This window comes from Aquarana catesbeiana, linkage group LG08, assembly GCF_042186555.1.
Source record: "Aquarana catesbeiana isolate 2022-GZ linkage group LG08, ASM4218655v1, whole genome shotgun sequence".
In the NCBI taxonomy this organism is placed as follows: Eukaryota; Metazoa; Chordata; class Amphibia; order Anura; family Ranidae; genus Aquarana; species Aquarana catesbeiana.
In genome coordinates, this window is record NC_133331.1 from 144792024 (window position 1) to 144819690 (window position 27667).

At 44.3% G+C, this 27667-nt stretch overlaps 1 protein-coding gene across 1 annotated transcript in view; it reads right to left on the reverse strand.

The window, feature by feature from the left end:
• The window catches only part of ZFAND4 (zinc finger AN1-type containing 4), a 76025-nt gene extending 61891 nt beyond the window's left edge, over window positions 1-14134 (reverse strand). The window contains exon 1 of the mRNA XM_073596526.1: window positions 13827-14134. The gene's annotated coding sequence lies outside the window, so the exon portion shown is untranslated. The remainder of the gene's footprint in view (window positions 1-13826) is intronic.
• Window positions 14135-27667: the final 13533 nt, after the last annotated feature.

Sequence of the window (27667 nt, forward strand, 5' to 3'; positions counted from 1 at the left end):
TACTTTTATGAGAATGTATTTTAAACCAGAGTTTAGTGTCACCTTAAGCTGGCCATACAGTTTTTTTTTTGTGCAGCCTGCTGGCTGAACAAAGTAATCTTAACAGATTCTGCCCAAACCCCCCAAATAACAGCCACATCTGCCGTTTGGCTGTCTGGTTCCTTTGATTTTTCATTTGAGGGATATTGGGCTAGAGGCAGCCAACAGAGCCATCCAATGAGCGAATTTAACTGATGAAGCAGACGAAACCCGTACAGTGTATGGCCATCTTTAGTCAGGCACCCATGTCCTCAATCGCCCCTTCTGACATCTCCCTGATCCAGCCTGTCTCAAGCTTTTCAACTCAGAGGAACCCTTGAATACCTTTCCAGTTTCAAGGAACCCCTGCTAAAAATGACTAGATCTACAACTCATGATACATTAGTGTGATGGTCAGTGGGAAGAATTCTCCCTTTACAGGTAGCTAAGATCAATGGTATAAAGTGGGAACCTGAGAGGCAGAAATTGCTGATTGCTCAAGGGACCTCCAACAACTTCTGAAGGAATCCTAGTTGAGAAACCCTGCTCTGATCTGTTAGCTTTGTTTTAATGTTGGTGCGTTTTTCTTGTGCGTTAAAGTGCATTGAAATCCCATTCACACAAATGAATAAATATTTGGGGTTTCATTTAATAGTGGAAACAGAAATTGTGTTTCTTCTGTGAAGAGTTTGCCATCAAACAGTTTCTCTAATGGGAGAAATATGGGGCTGCCATTGAAGACTTCCTCATAATATGCCTATTGTTTACCTATCTGAATGGTGTCAATGATTTCTTTATTATGATGAAGAATAAGTATGCAGGTCAGAAGTTCATTCCAATCCAGTTGCTTCCTCTATTCGCTCCAGTAACAGAGTTGCACATTGGAAGGTGGGGAAATATGAGTAATATGTGATTAATAATAAACAAATGCGCGTATGAGCCGTTTTCTGTTTAGCTGGATTCCATTCTCTCATTGGATTCCAAGAGGGTCCTGAAGAAGCTATGTATGAGAAACGCGTTGACCTTGTGGATCTAAAACAACCTATATAAGACCCCTTTCAAACTGGGGCGCTTTTCAGGCATTTTAGCACTAAAAATAGCTCCTTTAAATTGCCTCTCAGGCCACTCCAGTGTGCAAGCCCGAGTGCTTTAACACTGGGGCAGTGCGCTTGCAGGACAGGAAAAAAGTCCTGCAAGCAGCATCTTTGGGGTGGTGTGGGAGCAGCGTATACACCACTCCTCCACCGCCCCTGCCCATTGAAATGAACGGGAAGCGCCGCCGAAGCCCCTGCAAAGCGCTTTGGCAGCGCTGCAAAACAGGCGCTATTAACCCTTTCCTCGGCCGCTAGCGGGGGTTAAAAGCACCCTGCTAACGGCAGAAAAGTGCCACTATAACAGCGGTAAAGCACCGCTAAAACCAGCTTTACCGCTAACGCCCACATTGCCCCAGTGTGAAAGGGGTCTTATGTAAATTGTACATAGACTAATTGTTTCTTGGAAATTGCATGCTGAACCACGCTTAAACAATTTTCTTTTAAATATGTTGTAAAACAAAAATAAATGTAATAATTTTTATGAATTGTGTCATCTCATGTGTACCAGTAAAGTCTAGTTTTTAATTTTTTTGTGTGGGTTATGATATGGTATAGTGACTGTGGTCCTTTTATATAATACTTGCTTTCTAAAGTAAACAAACTGAAAGACTTGAAAAACCTTTTGTTTTGGAGGCACTTGGAATGTATTTAGCTGGATTAACCTACAAGTTCAGTTGGGGGTTTAACCTTTTTTACTGTCATTGATGTATGTCAGTGGCAGTGGGGGGTTTCACACACACACACTCCCGATCACTTCCACAAACCCCTCGAGTATCTTCCCTAAGTTTGCCAATCTCCCCTATCAAGTAAGAACCCAGAAGTGATGAGGATTTTGTTTTGGTGTGGAGCATGATCTGTGCTCTATTAGCTTCAACGGAGTTCAGGGGAGACATCAGGAGTCTAATAGACCCCTGATGTCTCACGAAAGAGAACCTGTCAAAGTAAAAATGCCATCACATTTGATCTCTATGCGAGAGCAATAAAATTAAAATGTTACTAAACCCACACCAGTAAAATCAGTCTGCATATGCAGTAAAGCATACTCACTGTGGAACCTAAGGGGTTAATCCTCTGCATTTTGTAAAAAGGCTGTTTAATCCGGTGTTCTCTCCTTCTTTCACAGTCCCTAAACCATCTCCTGATAAAACAGAGGCTTGGGGACAAGATGCACATGCTCAGTTTGGTGTGTATTTCTAGAGTTTTTTTTTTTTCTTTGGAAAGTGTATGTGATCAGCACAGGGCCAATCAGCATGGTCCAGACAGAGGGTTAGGCAGCCTTATAGGACAGTCAGAGTAGAATGAAAACTCCTCCTACAACCTTTAACCAGACACTGATAGAAGTCACAAGACTGCTCTAACTGCCGATGAGAAAAGGTATTTAGCAGTTTATATTTACTAAAATAATTGCATTTCCATGTTCTGTGGGAGACCAGATATAGTGAATGTAGTGTCCTGGGTTTAGTAACACTAAGTTAAAAAAAAAAAAAAAAAAAAAAAATGACCAGTTACACTTACCGGTAATGGTGTTTCTGTGTAGTCTTCCAGGACAGCACCCTGAGAGATGAAAGGTCCCAGGGTGGAAAACTGCTCATCTGCACTGGGGACAGTCTATCTCTGACCAACAAGAACCTTTTAATCAGGGGGGTCCAAAGCCTGTCCAAAAAACAGGACAAGGCTGCAACCTGAACCCTAAGTGTTTTGGTCGCCAGCCCCTGATCCGCGCCATCCTGGAGAAAGTCCAGGATGGCAGGGATTTCTCGTTGGGAAGTCCCCTTCACCTGGCACCAGCGCAAGAAGACTCCCCAGATTTTCAAGATCCAAGAGCAAAGGCGTAGCCTGAAGAAGCCTGGATCTGGGTGGCAGACTGGGCCCTGAAGGAGAAGGTCCGGCCTGACTTTAAGATGCTGAGGGGGAGCTATGGACCAAATTCCCAGGGAAGGTAACCAGGTCCTCTTGGGCCACCATGGGGCAATCAGAATCAGTCTGCCCTCTGAGAGACTTATAGGGCTGAAACAACTAATCGATTAATCGACAACTAATCGATTACTATTTTCAGAATCGATTAATCGGTCAGTAATATAATGGGGTTAAAAATAATAAAATTAGTACTTTATACTACAAAAAGAGCAAATAATGGCTATTGTAAATATTACTTCACAGTTCTACAGTAAAAAAATGAACCCTTTACAGTAGCGATTATTTGCTTTTTTTGTACTATAAAGGGCTCATTTTAGTTTTTTTTAACCCCATTATGTTACTAAACGTCTTAGACCTGGTTCACATCTTTGTGTTTTTTGGTGCTTTTTGCAGAAACACACTACAGTTCATTTAACATTCAATGGAGAAGCTGCAGAAAAGCATGTAATGCGTTTTTGCAGCAATTTGTATTTTTTAATCTGCCCAACAACAAATTGGCCAAAAAACTGTATTTCTCTTCTAATAGTGTATATACAGTATATCTCTTCTGTTATTCTCAGAGTGGATTCAATATTTTGCTCCCTAACCATATAGTTGGTTGTTTATATTTACAACTGCATAGAGATATTTAAGAATAAATTGCTTTTTTTAAAAAAAACTTTACATATTAACTAAATTATACATCACACTTTTTTTTTAAGGTTATTAACCCATTCAATAATCGACCAACTAATTGATTATGAAAATAATCGTTAGTTGCAGCCCTAGAGACTTAGCTTCTGCAGTATCCTCGGGATTAGAACTAAGGGGGGAAAGGCATATGTTAAGCGGAAGTCCCAAACTTGGGCCAGCGCGTCTAACCCCTCTGAACCCCTCTCCCGAGTAAGAAGAATCTCTTCACTCTTCTGTTCCTTCTGCGGGCGAAGAGATCGATCTCTGGCTTGCCGAAGTGCCGGCACATAAGGGGCGAACACCTTGGGGTTCAATTCCCACTCCCCCTGGTGAATCGGCTACCGACTGAGATAGTCCGCTTCAACTTTGTATGCCCCCTTTATATGTACTGCTGAAATAGAGGGGATTCATTGCTCTGCTCACCCGAGGATTTCCAGAGCCAGGTTCAGAAGAGAGCGAGACCTGGTGCCTCCCTGATGATTCAGGAATGCTACCGCCTCCCTGATGATTCAGGAATGCTACCGCGGTTGCATTGTCGCAAAGGATCTGGACCTCCTCAGCCCCTGAATTTTTCCTCGAAGGCCCTTAAGGCCTCTCTAACCGCCAGGAGTTCTCGGAAGTTGGAGGAAGCACTCCTCTGACCCTGGTTCCAGGCACCCTGGGCTCGAAGTTCCTCTAAGTGGGCCCCCCAACCCCAGGCGCTTGCATCCATTGTTATACTGAGAGGTTGGAGTTGGCCCCAAAGGTGTCCCTCCTGCAGCCTCTGAGGGTAGAGCCACCACCGTAGAGACTCCTTTACCTCTGCTGGAATGGGGGCCCTATTGTCCATCATTCCTCTTTCTCCGTCTCAGGAGGATAGGAGGAATTGCTGGAGAGTCCTAGAATGGAGCTGAGCCCAAGGAACCACTGGGATACAGGATGTCATCAGTCCCAGAACTCTCATGACCCCTATGTAAGAGGGCTCCTCTAATTCTAGAAGGGATGCTACAGCTGAAATGAGGCCCTTCTACTTTGACCTGGGGTAAAACAAGCTTCTGTGCTGTTGAATCCACCAGGAATCCTAGATAGACCTTGGTCTGGGCAGGAACCAGAGAGGATTTCTCCTGGCTGATGATCCATCCCAGAGACTCCAGGGTACTCACTACCTTGGCCAGGTCGGAGAGAAGGAGATCTTGATTCTGGTTGTTAACCAGTATATCGAGATAGGGGAATCAGCGTTACCCCCTGGAGATGAAGGAATGCAACCACCTCTGCTAGAATTTTTGTAAACACTCTTGGACTAGCTGCCAGTCCGAAGGGTAGGGCAGAGAACTGCCACTGCTGCACTCTCTGCTCCGGGGTATCGCGAACCTTAGAAAATCCTGGTGCTCTGGAAAGATAGGGATGTGAAGAGGCATCCTTCAAGTCTATCATTACCATAAATACATCCTTCAGAAGGTGCTTTCTGAGAGTATAGACGCTTTCCATGTGGAACCTTTTGTACCGCAGGAACGTATTTAGCCTCCTTATATTTATTATGATGCGGTACTTTCCCGAGGGCTTTGGGACTACGAAGATGTGCGAGTAGAATCCCTCTCTGCACTGTCCTTCTGGGACTGGCACTATGACCCCCTGCTCTGCCAGCTTTCTGACACTGCGCAAGATAGCCACTGCTTTGATAGTCCTTGGGCAAGTGGGTTAAAAGGAAACTTGGGGGAGTAGAGTTGAGAAACTAGTCTGTAGCCCTCTCTTACAATCTGGAGGATGTGGGGACTCTGAGTAATCCTTTCCAACTGAGAGAGAAAGTGGGAAAGTCTTCCCCCTACCCTTACGTTACTTGGTATCCTTGTCAGCAGACTTCTGGCTGTGGAAGAGGAGACCTCCCTTCTGTTTGCCTTTCCAGAGCCCCCAACACCTGTTAATGGTACCCTTTTTATCACCAAACCGGTTTTTAGCCTGGGGGCCTCGAAAAAAAAAATTTCCCCTGTCCTTAGGTTTAATGGGAAACTTCTTGCCCGTCTCTGTAGACCTAGAAAGGGCCTGATCCAACCCCGTGCCAAAAAGCAGGAAAGCCTCAAATGGTGGGACCAGTCATCTCTCAGGGTGCTGTCCTGGAAGACAACTTGAGAAAAAGGTTAAAAAAAAAAAAAAAAAAAAGGGGAGGGTACACCCAAGGGACAAAAACATTCAAGAACATCAATTGTGTTAAGCATGTTACATAACGGCGCTCATGCTGGAGTGAGAACAATAATTTTACGACAATTACTCATGGTTAACTCTAAACTGATGACCTTTGAATTTCTACCCTATATAAAGGCGTATAAACAAATGAAAGAGGAGAAAGATATAGTGAAAAGGTTGAGAAAGTAAGAAAGTAGAGAGGAAGAGAAAAGGAGAGAGGACAACCACCCGTCCCCAAAACCCGGGACCACCCGGGGGGGGGGGGGGGGGGGGTCAACCAAAGGTAATCGAGAAATACAGAGCATTAGGTCACAGGAGTCTCCAACAGGACCCAGGGCTCCCATACTTGATTATGTTTATCAAGAGTATCATTTAACCACTTAAGGACCGCCTCACGCCGATGTACGTCGGCAAGGCAGCACGGGCAGGCAAAATCACGTACATGTACGTGATTTGCCTCCCGCGGGTGGGGGGTCCGATCGGACCCCCCCCCCCCCGGTGCCCGAGGCGGTCCCGTTTTGTTCCCCGGCGATCGGAGTGGAGGGGGAGGCCATCCGTTCGTGGCCCCCCCCTCGCGATCGCCGCCGGCCAATGGGAACATTCCTTTGCTGCTGTATGCTAAACAGCAGCAAAGGAAATGATGTCATCTCCCCTCGGCTCGGTAGTTTCCGTTCCAGCGCCGAGGGGAGAAGACATCAATGTGAGTGCACAACACACACACACAGTAGAACATGCCAGGCATACAAAACACCCCGATCCCCCCCCCCCCCCCATCACCCCCCCCCCCCGTCACAAACTGACACCAAGCAGGTTTTTTTTTTTTTTTTCTGATTACTGCATGGTGTCAGTTTGTGACAGTTACAGTGTTAGCACAGTTACTGTTACCCCCCTGTAGGTCTAGGGTACCCCCCTAACCCCCCCTAATAAAGTTTTAACCCCTTGATCACCCCCTGTCACCAGTGTCGCTAAGCGATCATTTTTCTGATCGCTGTATTAGTGTCGCTGGTGACGCTAGTTAGTGAGGTAAATATTTAGGTTCGCCGTCAGCGTTTTATAGCGTCAGGGACCTCCATATACTATCTAATAAATGTTTTAACCCCTTGATTGCCCCCTAGTTAACCCTTTCACCACTGATCACCGTATAACCGTTACGGTTGACGCTGGTTAGTTCGTTTATTTTTTATAGTGTCCGGGCACCCGCCGTTTATTACCGAATAAAGGTTTAGCCCCCTAATCGCCCGGCGGTGATATGCGTCGCCCCAGGCAGCGTCAGATTAGCGCCAGTACCGCTAACACCCACGCATGCAGCATGCGCCTCCCTTAGTGGTATAGTATCTGAACGGATCAATATCTGATCCGATCAGATCTATACTAGCGTCCCCAGCAGTTTAGGGTTCCCAAAAACGCAGTGTTAGCGGGATCAGCCCAGATACCCGCTAGCACCTGCGTTTTGCCCCTCCGCCCAGCCCACCCAAGTGCAGTATCGATCGATCACTGTCACTTACAAAACACTAAACGCATAACTGCAGCGTTCGCAGAGTCAGGTCTGATCCCTGCGATCGCTAACAGTTTTTTTGGTAGCATTTTGGTGAACTGGCAAGCACCAGCCCCAGGCAGCGTCAGGTTAGCGCCAGTAGCGCTAACACCCACGCACGCACCGTACACCTCCCTTAGTGGTATAGTATCTGAAGGGATCAATATCTGATCCGATCAGATCTATACTAGCATCCCGAGCAGTTTAGGGTTCCCAAAAACGCAGTGTTAGCGGGATCAGCCCAGATACCTGCTAGCACCTGCATTTTGCCCCTCCGCCCGGCCCAGCCCAGCCCACCCAAGTGCAGTATCGATCGATCACTGTCACTTACAAAACACTTAACGCATAACTGCAGCGTTCGCAGAGTCAGGCCTGATCCCTGCGATCGCTAACAGTTTTTTTGGTAGATTTTTATTGAACTGGCAAGCACCAGCGGCGTAGTACACCCCGGTCGTAGTCAAACCAGCACTGCAGTAACACTTGGTGACGTGGCGAGTCCCATAAGTGCAGTTCAAGCTGGTGAGGTGGCAAGCACAAGTAGTGTCCCGCTGCCACCAAAAAGACAAACACAGGCCCGTTGTGCCCATAATGCCCTTCCTGCTGCATTCGCCAATTCTAATTGGGAACCCACCACTTCTGCAGCGCCCGTACTTCCCCCATTCACATCCCCAACCAAATGCAGTCGGCTGCATGAGAGGCATTTTTATGTCCTCCCGAGTACCCCTACCCAATGAACCCCCCCAAAAAAGATGTTGTGTCTGCAGCAATCGCGTATATAGGCGTGACACCCGCTATTATTGTCCCTCCTGTCCTGACAATCCTGGTCTTTGCATTGGTGAATGTTTTGAACGCTACCATTCACTAGTTGAGTATTAGCGTAGGGTACAGCATTGCACAGACTAGGCACACTTTCACAGGGTCTCCCAAGATGCCATCGCATTTTGAGAGACCCAAACCTGGAACCGGTTACAGTTATAAAAGTTAGTTAGAAAAAAAAGTGTAAAAAAAAAAAAAAATATATATAAAATAAAAAAAAATAGTTGTCGTTTTATTGTTCTCTCTCTCTATTCTCTCTCTCTATTGTTCTGCTCTTTTTTACTGTATTCTATTCTGCAATGTTTTATTGTTGTTATGTTTTATCATGTTTGCTTTTCAGGTATGCAATTTTTTATACTTTACCGTTTACTGTGCTTTATTGTTAACCATTTTTTTGTCTTCAGGTACGCCATTCACGACTTTGAGTGGTTATACCAGAATGATGCCTGCAGGTTTAGGTATCATCTTGGTATCATTCTTTTCAGCCAGCGGTCGGCTTTCATGTAAAAGCAATCCTAGCGGCTAATTAGCCTCTAGACTGCTTTTACAAGCCGTGGGAGGGAATGCCTCCCCCCCCCCCCCCCCCACCGTCTTCCGTGTTTTTCTCTGGCTCTCCTGTCTCAACAGGAAACCTGAGAATGCAGCCGGTGATTCAGCCAGCTGACCATAGAGCTGATCAGAGACCAGAGTGGCTCCAAACATCTCTATGGCCTAAGAAACCGGAAGCTACGAGCATTTTATGACTTAGATTTCGCCGGATGTAAATAGCGCCATTGGGAAATTGGGGAAGCATTTTATCACACCGATCTTGGTGTGGTCAGATGCTTTGAGGGCAGAGGAGAGATCTAGGGTCTAATAGACCCCAATTTTTTCAAAAAAAGAGTACCTGTCACTACCTATTGCTATCATAGGGGATATTTACATTCCCCAAGATAACAATAAAAATGATTTGAAAAAAAAATATGAAAGGAACAGTTTAAAAATAAGATAAAAAAAAAGCAAAAAAATAATAAAGCACCCCTGTCGCCCCCTGCTCTCGCGCTAAGGCGAACGCAAGCGGCGGTCTGTCGTCAAACGTAAACAGCAATTGCACCATGCATGTGAGGTATCACCGCAAAGGTCAGATCGAGGGCAGTAATTTTTGCAGTAGACCTCCTCTGTAAATCTAAAGTGGTAACCTGTAAAGGCTTTTAAAGGCTTTTAAAAATGTATTTATTTTGTTGCCACTGCACGTTTGTGCGCAATTTTAAAGCATGTCATGTTTGGTATCCATGTACTCGGCCTAAGATCATCTTTTTTATTTCATCAAACATTTGGGCAATATAGTGTGTTTTAGTGCATTAAAATTTTAAAAAGTGTGTTTTTCCCCCAAAAAATGCGTTTGAAAAATCGCTGCGCAAATACTGTGTGAAAAAAAAAATGAAACACCCACCATTTTAATCTGTAGGGCATTTGCTTTAAAAAAATATATAATGTTTGGGGGTTCAAAGTAATTTTTTTGCAAAAAAAATAACTTTTTCATGTAAACAATAAGTGTCAGAAAGGGCTTTGTCTTCAAGTGGTTAGAAGAGTGGGTGATGTGTGACATAAGCTTCTAAATGTTGTGCATAAAATGCCAGGACAGTTCAAAACCCCCCCAAATGACCCCATTTTGGAAAGTAGACACCCCAAGCTATTTGCTGAGAGGCATGTCGAGTCCATGGAATATTTTATATTGCGACACAAGTTGCGGGAAAGAGACAAATTTTTTTTTTTTTTTTGCACAAAGTTGTCACTAAATGATATATTGCTCAAACATGCCATGGAAATATGTGAAATTACACCCCAAAATACATTCTGCTGCTTCTCCTGAGTACGGGGATACCACATGTGTGAGACTTTTTGGGAGCCTAGCCGCGTACGGGACCCCGAAAACCAATCACCGCCTTCAGGCTTTCTAAGGGCGTGAATTTTTGATTTCACTCTTCACTGCCTATCACAGTTTCGGAGGCCATGGAATGCCCAGGTGGCACAAAACCCCCCCAAATGACCCCATTTTGGAAAGTAGACACCCAAAGCTATTTGCTGAGAGGTATAGTGAGTATTTTGCAGACCTCACTTTTTGTCACAAAGTTTTGAAAATTGAAAAAAGAAAAAAAAAATGTTTTTTCTTGTCTTTCTTCATTTTCAAAAACAAATGAGCTGCAAAATACTCACCATGCCTCTCAGCAAATAGCTTGGGGTGTCTACTTTCCAAAATGGGGTCATTTGGGGGGGTTTTGTGCCATCTGGGCATTCCATGGCCTCCGAAACTGTGATAGGCAGTGAAGAGTGAAATCAAAAATTTACACCCTTAGAAATCCTGAAGGCGGTGATTGGTTTTCGGGGCCCCGTATGCGGCTAGGCTCCCAAAAAGTCCCACACATGTGGTATCCCCATACTCGGGAGAAGCAGCTGAATGTATTTTGGGGTGCAATTCCACATATGCCCATGGCCTGTGTGAGCAATATATCATTTAGTGACAACTTTTTGTAAATTTTTTTTTTTTTTTTTTTGTCATTATTCAATCACTTGGGACAAAAAAAATAAATATTCAATGGGTTCAACATGCCTCTCAGCAATTTCCTTGGGGTGTCTACTTTCCAAAATGGGGTCATTTGGGGGGGTTTTGTACTGCCCTGCCATTTTAGCACCTCAAGAAATGACATAGGCAGTCATAAACTAAAAGCTGTGTAAATTACAGAAAATGTACCCTAGTTTGTAGACGCTATAACTTTTGCGCAAACCAATAAATATACGCTTATTGACATTTTTTTTACCAAAGACATGTGGCCGAATACATTTTGGCCTAAATGTATGACTAAAATTTAGTTTATTGGATTTTTTTTATAACAAAAAGTAGAAAATATCATTTTTTTTCAAAATTTTCGGTCTTTTTCCGTTTATAGCGCAAAAAATAAAAAACGCAGAGGTGATCAAATACCATCAAAAGAAAGCTCTATTTGTGGGAAGAAAAGGACGCAAATTTCGTTTGGGTACAGCATTGCATGACCGCGCAATTAGCAGTTAAAGCGACGCAGTGCCAAATTGGAAAAAGACCTCTGGTCCTTAGGCAGCATAATGGTCCGGGGCTCAAGTGGTTAAAGAAGCCGTCAGGTACTCCATTCTTTTGACATCTCTGATCCTGGAGTGTAGCTCAGATATTGAGGGGGGTTCCCTCTTTTTCCACTTTAGGGCCACCAAACACCGTGCTGCAGTTAGCACGTGTGCTAAGAGTTTTTCTGATATTTTAGAGAAAGAGGTAGGTGGAAGGCCCAAAAGATCCTCAGGTCAAGGAGCACTCCAGTACCAAAGATGGATTGAAGCAGGGATTGCACCATATGCCAATAGGGGATGATTAGAGGGCAGGTCCAATAGACATGAAATAACGTTCCCCTATCTTTACAACATGGCCAACATCGGGGGTCGGCCGAGGAGTATATGGAGTGGAGCAGGTCAGGGGTCTGGTACCAATGGAATAGAATCTTATATTGATTCTCTTTATAGAGCGTACAGATGGAGCTCTTAGAGGCCTGCGACCATATGAGCTGCCATGTCGTCAGAGGTATATCTACACCCAGGGCCTGCTCCCACTTACCCATATAGGTATGCCGAGGTCCGGCTGGCGATAAGTCCATGATCAGGAGCTGATAGGTGGCAAGATCATACCCTTAGGGGACGAGCCCTCTAGGCATAGCTTTTTTAATTCAGTTAAAGGAGAAAATTGAAGATTCGTTACCAGAGATTGTGCGTAATGCCGTATTTGCAAGTAACTAACAAAAAGCCTGTTTGGGAATATCAAAGGCGTCTTGGAAAGATCTTAGTAATCTGGTTTTAGGGTCTATCAACTGACCATAGCGAAATAGGGCCTTATCCATCCAGAAATTAGTCATCTGCAAGGTCAAGCTGTCGGGAATATTGGGTGTAAATAAGAATGGGGTAATATATTTTTGAGTGTTGAGTGCATGAGCGCTGTACAATTTCAATGCGGTGTGGGAAACTCACAGGATTCACTCCATTTCCCGTATTGCATCAGTGTGAACCCAGACTTAGTATATGTTTACCACCAGTTTATTCTCAGCTTTTAGAAAATATATGTTTGGGGGGGGGGGTCTAACTAATCTTCAGGCCTAAAATTATTTTATTTTAACATACGCAAAAAAAAAAAAAAAAAAAAAAAAAAGGACTCTGGAAGCAAAAAGGTTAAAGTAGATACAAACCGTAACGGAATGAGATTTAGTTGGCTAAAGCACTGAGTATTATAGATAAAAAAAATACATATTGTTTCTACTTTTTCCTTCTCAGCATGGCTGACCTCCTGCAGCCTTTCACACATGTCCTCTCTACGTGCTTGTTGGTGATGACATTTGACCAATGTAGGCTGAAAAGGCCATTTACAGTCTTCATCTGACACCAGTTTTTTTTTTTTTTTTTAAAGCCTGCTGTGTGTGTGAACACACTCGAACTCCACCCTGTGCAAAAAAAAGTGCACACCAAAAAAGTGAAACACAAAACATGCACAGGGTGTACACATAGTCCTCCTCCGAAGAGAAAGGGCCCTAGCCCTGATCCTCCGGGGCGTTAGGCTTCAGACGGGGACTGGAGTACTTCACATGGTCTATCTGCCTGAAACCAGACAGACCCCATGCGTTGGGTGATCTGCCAAAACAGACCCACCCAAGTACTAGGTGGGGCTCCCCCGAAGGGAGACCCCATGAGAGAAGGCGAAACAAGCCAGAAGCCATGTCCACCCCCTCCCCCAAGACTTCGTCGGACACCAGTGTAACAACGTAGGAGAGCAGCTGGGACACAGTGCTGTCACCTTACCCTAGCAGGAAAAGCCCGAACATGGACCTTCCTGGCAGGTTCACCTAGGTGAGAATGACATTTGGTGCTGATGCACGAGTGCCACCAGTTTCCATGCGCATGCAGATTGCTTTCAGGCTCAGCAAAGGACCATCTGCGCACATGCATGGCGGCCTTCCCAACGCATGCATTAAGATGCCACCGGTATGGAGGTCCCACATCTCAGGTTTGTCTGCACATGTGCAAGAAAATGTGGTGCGTGCGAAAATGTGCCTGAGGTCTCTGCCAGGTGCTGAAGACTGGATAGAGCCCTACACCACATCTGTGCCTGTGTTGGATTTTCAAAGATGGAGGCATCAGAGGGGGCGGGGTCATCATAACAGGGACTGAAGTGATTGGGCTTACACATGCTTTAGGGTCCATTTACTGGATTCTGATTGGCACCACAATGAACAAGGTAACATTTTGGAATGTGTCAAGTATCTGACTCATCCTGTTTTTTTTAATGTGTCAGCAGCCCATTGTTTTCAGTGCAAAGAATGTAAATGAGCCCTAATGTGTTCCAGCCATTCCAGAGACCTGTCTCTCATTCACAATGGAGATCCCACCACCAAGGAGGACCATGATTGGAGAAGGTTGTGATCCATGGATGTCATTATGGGGGATGGGACAGGTATGTGTCACCCTTCTCCATAATGGAGTGCTGTGATCACACCCCAGGACGATGTGCTGACAATGGCTACAGGGATGGTAGTGTAGAGTGTCTGATGTTAGGGGAGGTCATGACCTACCTCTGCATGTCTTTCTGCAGATCACCCAGCGGGGGGCACCACACACACCGCCTACATCGCTCTCAGTAATCGGCTCATCGCTCTCCCGACACTGCCGGCTGCTACCATCACTCGCTCATCGCCCCCCGATTGTTAGCAGTCAGTTCACCCCACTACGACTCCCCCCGCCCCAGCGACTGATCCGGAGCTCCGCCTTCTCGCCCCGCCTCTCCTTTGTGACGACCTGGACTGACAGGCAGACCGACCATTCACCGCAGACAGCGGGGGCCTTTCTCTTCTCGCCCCAGCGGCGGCCAATAGGAGAGGTGGGTGGAGTCAAGAAGACAGTGCACTGGGCTGTTGCCAGAAAGGGGGCGTGTCAGTGGGGGTCTGTTGTTGTTACGGCACGACGCGGTGGCCTTAGTAACTTTGCTCATGTGACTTCTCTTCTCTATGGAGAAGGCGGTGAGTGATCCGGGTCACGTGATAGGTGAAGGCCGCCCGGAAGCTGCAGAGGCGTCTTATGTTAGCGGGGTGCTGCGTGCCAGGCTTATAGGCCAACGAGGAGCTTTTTACATTGTGATTTAATAACGGGAAAAGCGCGATTAAAATGATTAAATCAGCTAAATACAAAACTGTATGTCACACTATATTTGTGCAGTGTTCTTTCAAGAGCAATTTTGTTGGAAAAAATACACTTAAAAAAAATAAGACAACAGTAACATTAGCCCAATTTTTTTTAATATATTGTGAAAGATAATGTTACGCCGAGTAAATTGATACCTAACATCTCACGCTTCAAAATTGCACCCACTCGTGGAATGGCGACAAACTTTGACCCTTAAAAATCTACATAGGCGACGTTTTAAATTTTTTACAGGTCACCAGTTTTGAGTTACAGAGGTCTGCGGGACGGGGCGCTTTAAAAAATTATTTTTTCACTTTTTATTTTTACTCTCTCTTTTTTAGAAAAAAAAAAAATTGAGGTCACTTTTATTCCTATTACAAGGAATGTAAACATCCCATGGAAGAGAAAAAAAATACGACAGGACCCCTAAAGTGGAGGTCCGCTGAAAAAAAAAAAAATATTAAAAGCCAGCAGCTACAAATACTGCAGCTGCTGACTTTTAATATATGGACGCTTACCTGTCCAGGGAGCCTGCGATGTCGGCAGCCAAAGCCGATCCATCCTTCAGCTTGGCGGCTACTACTGCCGCCGCCATCCTCGGTAAGGCTCGGTTCACACGGGGGCGACTTGTCAGGCGACCTACCCGCCTGACAAGTCGCCTCCCGTTCTGTACAATGGAACCGTTCTAATCGGAGCGACGCAAGTCGCTCCGACTTAGAAGAAAGGTTCCTGTACTACTTTGGGGGCGACTTGCATAGACTTCTATACAGAAGTCGTCTTGCAAGTCGCCCCGGCAGTCGTGAGGCGACCTGCAAGTCGTGCCGCCTCTGGTGTGAACCGAGGCTAAGGGAATAAGGAAGTGATGCCGTGCGGCTTCACTTCCTGGTTCCCTACTGCACATGCACGAGTCGCGCTGCTTGTCCTCTCAGGTCCCTGCTGTGTTCTGTGTCTAACAGAATACAGCGGTGGAGGAGAGTGTAGGCACCGGAAGTGGCATAGGTCACCGCAAGCGCCGCTGTGAGCTATGCCAGGAAGTGGGAGCAAATACCTGTATTAGACAGGTATCTACTCCCTCCTCCCCCCTGAAAGGTTCCAAATGTGACACCGGAGGGGGGGGGGGGGGGGGGGATCCAAAAAGTGGAAGTTCCATTTTTGGGTGGAACTCCACTTTAAATGTGAGATCTGGGGTCAAAAAGACCTCCGATCTCATATCTACACTTAAATGCAATACAAAAAAAAAAAAAAATGTAATGTCATTAAAAAAAAAAAAAAAAATGTAATGTCATTAAAAAAAAAAAAAAAAAAAAAATCCCCTTTAAGACCATTGTGCGGAATTGACATTTGACATTGTTTCCACCATCTAATGTTATGGAGCCAAGCAGGGGCCATCTTTCCCTCACTTGGCTCCAGGCCTGTCAGGGGAGAGGACGCGATCGGCTCCGGTAAGCGGCAGAGACAAAAGGAGCACGGCAGGGGGGGGCCTCTCCCGCCTCCCCGATAAAAAATGATCTTGCGGCAAATCTGCCGCACTTCACTTCCCATCCGCCGGCCGTTATATGACGTCCTTGACTTTGAGCAGGTATATCTGAATGATGGGTGCAGCTACAGGCATCATTCAGATATTGTCTTTTTCACCTGGCGATTCCCTGCACTGTTAGAATGATCATAGCGGCTGTTCAGCCCCTTGATCGTTCTTACAGGTGTCGAGATGGAACATCCCCCCTCCTGTCGCCTTCCGGTGCTTCTACCGACTCACCGCTGCCATCGGTGAGTCAGAGACAGGATCCACCGACCCTGGATGTTTACCATAGAGATTTTCAGCAGACCAGATGGTCGCTGGAGTTACTATGATCGTTCTGAGGCTGGGCGCGATGTTATGACGTCCCCCCCCCCCGGCCTCTGCATTCAAATGGCGCTGCCTCAGCTGGGAAGCTGAGATTTTTTTTTTTTTTTTTTCAGGCTTCCCAGCCTAGAGGTATGATGTGGGGTCTTATTGACCCCATATCTGACTGTAAAGAGGACCTGTCATGCCATATTCCTATGACAATGTTTACATTCCTTGTCATAGGAATAAAAGTGATCAAAAACACTTTTTTTTTTTTTAAAGTGTCAAACTAAAAAAAAATAAATAAAATTAAGGTTAACAATAAAAAAAAAAAGTAAAGCGCCCTGTCCCAGTGTGCTCGCATGCAGAAGCGAACGCATACATAAGTCCCACCCACATGTGAAAACGGTGTTCAAACCACACATCTCTCTCTCAAGTTCGCCAGGAGGGGGGGGGGGTGAGTCATAAGAGGGCTAATGATGGCTGCAGAGCTGGAAGTGTGCCTCTGGGTGTCTGTGTAAATCCAGGAAGTGAACAGGCAGCAGCTTCAGCTGCCCACAGTTAAAATGTGTGCAGCCAGACTCAGTGAAGGGAGATTTCTGCAGCATATTTGGAAAGTACAGAATCACAGTATATATAAAACAATATGCAAAATGGTTGAAGAGAAGCTTCAGAATGGCAAAGATGTTTTTATTACAAATTATGTGAGCAGACTGCAGTTCATCTTTAAATAGAAACAAACGGTTTTCTTTAACCACCTCAGTACCGCACCATAGCTGAAGGATGGCTACAGCACGGCTCTTATTCTAGGAGGGCGTCCATGGATGTACTCCCAGAACACACCTCTCGCATGCCCTGTGACCTTTGGGCACAGCTGATCACAGATTGAGGTAAAGAACCAATCACAGTGACCCTTTACCATGTGATCAGCTTCCAATTACATGTAAACAAACTTGAAGGTTATCGACATTCCTTTCCTCATACGCTGACAATGGGTGAGGAAAGGAAAGCCGATAACCAGCAAGGCTGACAGGACACATTTACAGTGATAGTCAGTGCCCTCAGTATCAATGCAGCTTACCAGAGCCCATTAGTGAAGAAGAAAAATGACCTATTTGCAACATTTTATAACAGAAATGAAGAAAAACTTTTTTTTTCCCCAAAAATTTTCAGTCTTTTTTTGTTTGTTTAGCAAAAAAATAAAAACCCCAGTGGTGAATAAATGCCACCAAAAGAAAGATCGATATGTCTCAAAAAATTATTTCATTTGGGTACAGTACTGCATGATCATGCAGTTGTCGTTCAAAGGGCAGGAAGAGCGTGAAAGTGCCCGGCGTTGAAGTGGTTAAAGCACACCTCCCAACTTTTTGAGATGGGAATGAGGGACACCTATCAGCAAAAGTAAGCAGGCATAGGACACACTCCTTGCCATGCCCCCTTAAAGGTGAATTGTACAAAAAAAAAAAAACAAGATTGGTTAAACCCACGAGTGCTTTTTTACAACTACTATTTCTTTATATTGGTTTTGGAATTTACAAAACGCAGCAATTTAGAAATCAGATGAAAGGTTTAGTGCTGGAAAACACTTTTTGATAGATAAAAAGTGTATTTTTAAAACATCTATATAGATCAGACCAAAATGAGGGGGAAAGAGGGACAGAGGAACATTGCTCCAAATCAGGCACAGTCCCTTGAAATCGGGGACAGTTGGGAGCTATGGTTAAAGTGCATTGAACACTTTTTGCTTTGATGCACCTGGAATGTGTTTAGCTGTTAAAAGCAGAACTAAACCCAACGATTTAACAGTTTCAAAAAAAGTTACATTCCCGACACGTGCTGAAGGTAACTGTCATATTGATTGTGCTCCAAATCAAACAGTCAAATCATCAAACGGCTGGTGTCATACCTGATCACAGGTGCAACGTGGCAGTTGCAAACCAAATAGAGGCCAAGATGGCAGCTTCCTTGGCTGAAATAGATAGGAAGGTTTAGTTTCGCTTTAAAAATAACTGTAAAATTTAAATGAAAGAAGCTCCATGCCACATGGAGAAACAGAATACAGAGTATCATGTAGTGTAATACGCAGGGATCTCATACACCCTTGTATTATGTACATGCAATTATCACTCTGGAAGTTCCTGAAATTGCACGGAGGTGAGGGGATTTCCGAGAGTTATGTGCGTGCCCCATACAGGGCTGTGTTTTGCCAGCATGGGGATGCTCAGGTGCTGTCCTATCGATGTCTATTGGGGCATGTGGCTGCATGGACACAACAGCTGTGTCTCAATGTGATATCAGTGCGGGTGCATGGTGCCAAATGCACACCCAGGTTGAATACAGGGACATGCACCCACATGGATGGGGGCACAGCGGTTGTGTCCGTGCAGCCATATGTCCCTATAGACATCTATAGGACTGCCAGCACAGGAATGCACACAACACCTGTGCATCCTTGTGCGGCAAAACACGATCCTGCATAAGGTACGCACATAATCGGCCATGTGAACAGGCTTTAAAGCGAAACCAAACCCATTGATTTACCGGTTTCCCAACACTGTTTCATGCAAGGCATGAATGCTGTCACATTGATTGTGTCCTCAACCAAACTGTCAAATCATCAAATGTCTGGAGTCATAACTGATCACATGTGCAGCACCATGGCAACTGCTGATCAAACAGGGACAGAGATGGTAGCTTCCTTGGCTGTAAAAGATAGGAGGGTTTAGTTCTGCTTTAATGATACAGAACTACCACAGCAAGAATATACTATGAGGGGAAATTCCCCTTAGGAATATACGAAGACTGGAGTAGACATCTGCGCATAGTAACCAATAAGCATTCAAAATCAGTTTGTTCGGGTAAGGCTCATTCACACTAGCCGTTGGACAGTGGCGTCACTAGGAGGGGGCCATGCCCCCCCCCCCCCCCAAAAAAAAAATTATGCTGTGCACTCCCAATTAAAACGCCTTTTTTTTTTCTGTAGCGGGTACCTGCGGCCCTGCATCTACCCCCAGCCGCCGTCGAGCTGACACAGGCACGAGTCGGCTTTCACAAGCAATTCCTTGCCGGTCAGCTCCTGCGGAAGATTTGTCTCCCCTCCCTCTCCGATTCCACAGCCAGGTCGCTGTTTCGTCAGATTTTGTAACGAAAGTGACTTTCAGTTGCTGTCATCTTGGTACGCCCCGCACTCGTCCACAGTAAGGATACAGTGAGAAGGTGGCAAGTGGACTTGTCACACCCATGCATGCATGCATGCATTTCACACTAATTTTTACCAGTAAACTCAGCTTATATAGTGAAATATATACTATTATACTATACTATTAAAAATAAGCGTGAAATGCAAGATTCCGGTGGGTGTAACAAGATGTCCTCTTGCTACCTTCTCGCTGTATCCTTACTGTGGACGAGTGTGGGGTGTAGCAAGATGGTGGCGACAGAACGTCACTTTCGTTACAAAATCTGACGGGTTGCCTAATCTGATGAAACTCCTTTGTCAGACCTACGCCAATACTCCTCAAGCTGGCTTATGAATGGTGAGGGGGAGGAGTAAGGGGAGGGGTATGAGCGGATGTTGGATACACAATGATAAGGGAAGTGACAGGTGTCTTACGAGGACGGCCAAGACGACCGTGCACCTGCAAATTGGATCGATAAGGTCAGTGCTATATACAATGAAGTCCTGAAGGAATTTGACACAGAGGTACAGGGCACAGATGGCAGTGGTTAAATTAGCAATAATAAATAAGTATACAAACGTAAGGTTGACATTGAATCAGTATACAGGCGTGTTACATGGTCGGCCAGGCATCTATATGCACATGTTATAAAGGCGGCCGGGCGTTTGTACACTTGCAAATAAGGTATCTAATGTTGAGTTGACAATAAATAAATATACAGCCGTGTTACAAGGGTGGCTGGGCGTCTATACACATGTGTGACGGGGTCGGCCAGGTGTCTATACACATGCAAATAAGGTAATTTTAAAAACAGGAATAAGCGATAGGATATAGTGGATGTTGTGTGAATTGTACCGATTATGGCTGTAACAATGATAAAACAATGCTGAATATTACTTGACTATGAATAAGTGTATAGAGGTGTTACAAGGGAGGCTGGGCGTCTATACAGTAAAGAGGTAGAGGAAAGTAGTGGATGCTTATAAAAATTCTACGAATTGTGCAGATTATGCCTGTAGCAATAATCTCACAGTGAGGGGTAATACTCAACTGTGAATTAGTATATAGAAGTGTTACAGGGGCGGCTGGGCGTCTATACACTACAGATGGGTAATAGGAGGTGGTGGATGCTTAATAGTACAGATTATGCCTGTAGCAATACTCTGACGATATTATATAATAATATACTGTGAATTCCACTATTCCATTCATTCCCAGCTCCAAGGGCACCATAGACTATTCCACTATAACTGGTGCTCAACTCACTACAGACGCAGCACTACCTGCGGTCTCTTTTTTAGGGCCCAGCCTCTTCCCCACCAGACTGTCAAAAAGAAAACACATCAAAGAGGCTGTAGGCGATGAGGAGGAAAACTTAAACCCAAGCCCATACAGCAGAAAACAACGCCTATGGTGAAGATTTTCAACTTATCTTCACACACACTCACAACGCAGGAAACGACCCTACTCACACGAGGACTTACTTTCGCAACTACTTTGCCTTCCAGTTGTTCAAAGATTTTAACAAGTTTATCCGAAACCTTACTCTCAAAAGATTTTATAATATAAAAAGCAGCTAAAGATGCACCTATCATTTCAATCGACATAACCTCTCCCTCCTCAGCATATAACAAATATCCTAGAGGAAAAAATAGCCTTGGATATTGTCATGAAGCTTGGAATACTGAAGTATTTCTCCTTTTATTCTATTACACAGTGGGGGGGGGGGGGGTCTTCTGCCCTGTTTTAAGGCTAACCCCCTCCAGACGGCTCCATGGTCTGGAAGGAATGCATTGTTCTGTGTTTGACCGTTTGTTTATGTACTTTACCCCCCTGGGGCTTCTCTGTGTCATTACACATATCAGTCCTCCTATTCAAGCTATCGGACCAATCCCTGCTGACCCTGTTTCAAGTCCTGATTTGCATGGCCAAGAGGACCTGAGTGAGAACTAGAGTGTACTTTACAATTGACCAATAGGAAAGTAGTTGTTGGGGCGGGGTGTTCAGACTGCTATGTATAAAAGTGTGTTGTGTGCATCCAATAAAAGTGAGATTCCTGTTTGAACTTACATACAGCCTGCTTGGTGTTTGTTCTGAGCTATCACAACTGTATTCGAACGGCACATAGCGGTAGTTCGAATCCCGGAGCATCGGATGACCCAACCATCAGACGTTGCGATCTGCAATCTGATTCAATAGCCGCAGAGGAGTGTCGGGAGAGTGGAACTGAGCGAGCAGGGGCTCGTTACAGATATATTAGAGCGGGGATCCTCAAACTACGGCCCTCCAGCTGTTGCAGAACTACACATCCCATGAGGCATTGTAAAACTGACATTCACAGACATGATGGGAATTGTAGTTCCTGAACACCTGGAGGGCCGCAGTTTGAAGACCCCTGTATTAGAGGAACTATATCAGGAAGGAACTGGAGTGCTCCTTAACCCAACATCTAAATTGTTCTCCTGCAGTAAAACACACCAATTTTCGTCCCCTGTCTAATTTTTATCCCACACAATCCAAAGGCCCATACCTTTAAACATTTTACAGCATGGTAAACTCTGAACTATTATTGATGTGCCAACAGCAAAACAACCCCTATAAAAATCACAACTTAATATACCCAGAAAGATCAGCCCTCAATTTATTGAAAACCATTGAGAATGTTATTATCAAATCAGCAGATAAGGGAGGTAGCATTGTGCTGCAAAACCAGGTAGACTACATCAAAGAGGCCAGTAGACTACTTGGAGACTCACAAACCTACACAAAATTGCAAAAAGACCCCCTAGTTAACCAAGCTACCCAAGATACTGTAATTACCAAAAATGAAGCTGCATTCTTGGTCAAAAAATATCATCAAACTCTGTATTTCTATCATTTGCCCAAAGTTCATAAAAGCACTACCAACCCCCCTGGCAGACCCATAGTAGCCTCTATGAACAGTATTACTAGTGTTTTTTCCCAGTATGTAAAACTTTTTCTACAACCTTTTGTCTCCAATTTACAATCCCATATCAAAGATGGAATACACCTGCTTGAACTATTAGGTCCATACCAATGGGAGCCCAACTACACCTGGCTCTCATTGGACGTCCATTATACACATCAATCCCCCATAATGTCAGCATGCAGGCCATACAACACTTTCTATCGGAAGACCCATCTATCCATCCAAACCAAGTTAAATTCATTCTAGATGCCACATTCTTCTGTCTGACTTATAATTATTTTATGTTTGAAGACCACTATTACCTTCAAACCCATGGTACCGCTATGGGCGCCAATTTTGCACCCTCATATGCCAACTTAACTATGGGTCTCTGGGAAACACGATACATATGGGCGAATAACCCTTTCATGGCAGAGATCATATTTTACGGTTATATTGATGACATTATTATCTGGGACAGTATTACCGATAATATTGAATCTTTCGTTTCCCATTGTAATAATAACAACATGGGTCTATCCTTTACATCTGTTCATGATAAAACACATCTAGCATTCTTAGACCTTGATCTATTCCATAATACTGGCTGCATTCATTGTGAAAAATTATTGCAAACCTACTGCTGGGAACTCCTATCTGAATTTCAATAGCTGCCATCACCCTCGGTTAATAAACATCCCAAAAGGTCAATTCTGCCACCTCAGACATAATTGTACCATGCAGTCAGACTATCAGACACAAAGCATAAACCTCAAACAAAAATGTATTGAAAAAGGCTACCCTTCATCTCACAAACCTGCACCACATACGTCAATCCTGATACTCATATGCATAAAACAAATTAATCAAAAGGACATTCAGTTCACAACTCAATTTCATAACAAATACAAAAATATGGAACACATAGTTCAGAAACATTGGCCAATGCTACTGCAGGATCCCCATCTCAAAGACAGTATACCAAAGAAACCTAAATTTTCATATAGGAAAGCACCTAACATTAAAGGAAAAATTGCCCTAAGCAAACTTAAAAAGAAAACAACTACGTCACCTTCACTCCAACTCTTATTTATGATTGGGATGCATCAATGCCGCAAACCCCTTTGCCTTATAAGCAGTTTTGTACAACATGGTCAAAAAGCATTCACGATTAAAAATAAAACACACAAAATTCCAGAATTCTACACCTGTTCCACAGACCATGTAGTATACTGCCTGACCTTCCCCTGCGGCCTCTACTATGTAGGCCCAACTATACGCCCTGCTACGCCAGCGTTTTGGAGAGCACCGCCAATTCATCGAGGCCGGTAAAGACCACCATAGCGTCCCATGACATTTTACCCAACATCATCCTAAATCCACCGTAGGCCTAAAAGCATCGAATCCATACCAGCCACTCTCCCAGAGGCAGAGAGATTTAAACGTCTCTGCCAACGGGAGACTTATTGGATATACGCTCTTGAAGTACTTTCGCCTGGGGGTATTAATGAAGAATATGAAATTAGCACCTTACTCTAGATATTACTACGTTTAACGTACAGACTGTGATATTATGGTGTCTATTTCTTATCCACTACTAGTATACTATCTACCTCTAACCTCCTAATTTTATCTTGTGTAATTTATATGATCTACTACATTTAGTTGCTCATCTATCATTCATTCCTTCTTATTATAATGTTAATGTGTCATAGCGTTTGCCTGTTATATATGTACATGTATATACATGTACATATCTGCCATCTGTCACAGCCAAATATGATCTATTATCGCCAACTATAGGCACAATCTGTACTATTTGTAGAGCACCCATTACATCTTATTACGTATTCTTATGAGTAAATTATTTATATTAGATTTGTGACCTTATTTGCAGGTGTGTAAATGCCCAGGCCGCCCCTGTAACATTCACAGTCTATTATCCATTATTGTCAGAGTATTGCTAAAGGCATAATCTGTACTATTTGCATAAGCATCCACCACCTCCTATTACCCATCTGTAGTGTATAGACGCCCAGCCGCCCCTGTAACACTTCTATATACTAATTAAAAGTTGAGTATTACCTCTAACCGTGAAATTATTGCTACAGGCATAATCTGCACAATTCGTAGAATTTGTATAAGCATCCACTACTTTCCTCTACCTCTTTACTGTATAGATGCCCGGCTGCTCTTGTAACACCTCTATACACTTATTCATAGTCAAGTAATATTCAGCATTGTTTTATCATTGTTACAGCCATAATCGGTACAATTCACACAACATCCACTATATCCTATCGCTTATTCCTATTTTTAAAATCCCCTTTTAACAGATTTATTACTTTATTTGCATGTGTATAGACGCCTGGCTGCCCCCGTAACACATGTGTACTCCCGGCCGCCCTTGTAACACGGCTGTATATTTATTCATTCTCAACTCAACATTAGACTTACAACCTTATTTGAAAGTGTACAAACGCCCGGCCGCCTTTATAACACGTGCATATAGACGCCCGGCCGACCACGTAACATGCCTGTATACTGATTCAATGTCAACCTTACGTTTGTATACTTATTTATTATTGCTAATTTAACCACTACCATCTGTGCCCTGTACCTCTGTGTCAAATTCCTTCAGGACTTCATTGTATATAGCACTGACATTACTGATCCAATTTGCAGGTGCACGGTCATTTTGGCCGTTCTCGTAATACACCTGTCACTTCCCTTATCATTGTGTATCCAACATCCGCCCATACTACTCCCCTCACCATTCATAAGCCAGCTTGAGGAGTATCGGCGTAGGTCTGACTAAGGAGCCGCACATGCTCCGAAACGCGTTACCGTCCCTTTCTCCTCACTGACACAATCAGCCTTGTGTGTCCCGCAGTGAACCCAGAACACAGGCTTCCCTGCTGCCTCCTCTCTCCAACACGTATGAGGAGGCTTTACAGCTGCTGGACGGCTCTACACTGCTCTCTACTAACATGCTGAGGATGGACACATGCCACAGATGAGCACTGCTGCTTTTACCATGCTTTTTAACACTCGAAGATCTTGTAAGTGCTTTTAACCCTTTGTACACTTTATTAAATTTTGCATACACTTAGAGGCGCCCTTCTTTTCCTTTTTATTACTGCGTAAACTGGCACCAATACTAGGGGTTATTACTGCCTAAACTGGCACCAATACTAGAGGCTATTACTGCGTGAACTGTTTGCTGAAATAGCTTTAACCGCTTGCCAACCAGCCGTCATTTTACGGCGGCAGGTCGGCATGATCCCGCGAGCCATTGTAGCTATACGTCGGCTCGCGGGACCGGGATAGCAGGTGCACAGCGGGGGTGCCGTTGCTTGTGGCCGACGGCCACGAGCGATAGCGGGCAAGAGAGGCAGAACAGGGACGTGCGTGTGTGTAAACACACAAATCCCTGTGCTGTTCGGCGTGACAGATCGCGAGTTCCTATTAGCTAGGAACCACAATCCGTCACTTCCTCTAGGTCAGTCCCCTCCCCCTACAGTTAGAAACACACACAGGGAACACAGTTAACCCCTTCCCTTCCAGTGACAGTAATCAGTGCATTTTTTTAGCACGGATCGCTATATAAAATGACAATGGTCCCAAAAATGTATCAAAAGTGTCCGATGTGTCCGCCATAATGTCGCAGTCCCGATAAAAAAAAAAAAAAAAAAAAAAAAAAAATCGCAGATCGCCGCCATTACTAGTAAGAAAAAAAATTTAAAAGCTATAAATCTATCTCCTATTTTGTAGACGCTATAACTTTTGCGCAAACCAATCAGTATACGCTTATTGCAATTTTTTTTTACCAACAATATGTAGAAGAATACATATCAGCCTAAAATGAGAAAACATTTGCTTTTTTTAAAAAAAAAAAAATGGGGATATTTATTATAGCAAAAAGTACAAAATATTGTGTTTTTGTCAAAATTGTTGCTCTTTTTTTTGTTTATAGCGAAAAAATAAATACCACCAAAAGAAAGCTCTAATTGCGGGAAAAAAAAGACGTCAATTTTGTTTGGGTGCAGCATCGCACGACCGCGCAATTGTCAGTTAAAGCAACGCAGTGCAGAATCGCAAAAAACTCAGCAGCCGAATCTTCCGGGGCTGAAGTGGTTAAACTATAAGAAAAGCTTTGGAGATTTTTCCTCTCTTTCACAAGTCTGAAGCAATACCTGAGGGAGAAAGGAAAACGCTTGAAAGCCTCTCTTTTAATGCCCTGTACAGACGATCGGATTTTCCGACAACAAAACCGTGTAATTTTTTCCGAAGGATGTTGGCTCAAACTTGTCTTGCATACACACGGTCAAACACGTTGTTCGGAAGTTCCGAACGTCTAGAAAATGGTGATGTACAACAAGCCGAGAAAATGGAAGTTCAATAGCCTTCTGCATGATTCAGAGCATGCATGAACTTTTGTGCAACGGACTTGTGTACACACGATCGGACTTTCCAACAAGTTTTGTTGTCGGAAAATTTGAGAACCTGCTCTCAAACAATTGTGTGCGGAAATTCCGACAGCAAATGTTCGATGGAGCATACACACCGTCGGACTTTCCGACAACAAGCTCACATCGAACATTTCCCGTCAGAAATTCCGATCGTGTGTATGCGGCATAAGTGTTAGGTTAGTACAATAGAAAGGTATCATTGCATACTGCATTACTCTCGTATTTTGTAATAGCCTTGCAGGAGTTAAATGTCATTTTTTGCATGTGTGCGCTTTAATAGTTTGTCTTTTGGCTGCACCATCTTTAAAACTTTTTGCCGACCGCCTCCTGTAGATATACGTCGGCAAAATGGCACGACTGTACGTCACTTTGAATTTCCCGCTGTGCCCGAGCGCCTGCCGCGAGTGTAAACACAGCATCTCCCCGTTCTGCCTAGTGACAGGACACTGATCGTCTGCTCCCTCTAATCGGGAGCAGCGATCAGTGTCGTGTCACTGCTAGCCCATCCCCCAGACAGTTAGAATCGCTCCCTAGGACACACTTAACCCCTTCCCCACCCACTAGTGGTGAACTCCTTCACTGCCAGTGACATTTTTACAGTAATCAATGCAATTTTATTGCATTGATTACTGTATTAAAGTGGTTGTAAACCCTTACAGACCACTTTAACCTACAGGTAAGCCTAGATTAAGGCTTACCTGTAGGTGTAAGAAAAAATCTCCTTAACCTACATGGTTAGGGAGATATTTACCTAAAAACGGGCACCAATGTCTACGGTGCGTGCCGTAGACACCGGCACAGGCGCACTGTTAGTGAAGGCGATTATGCC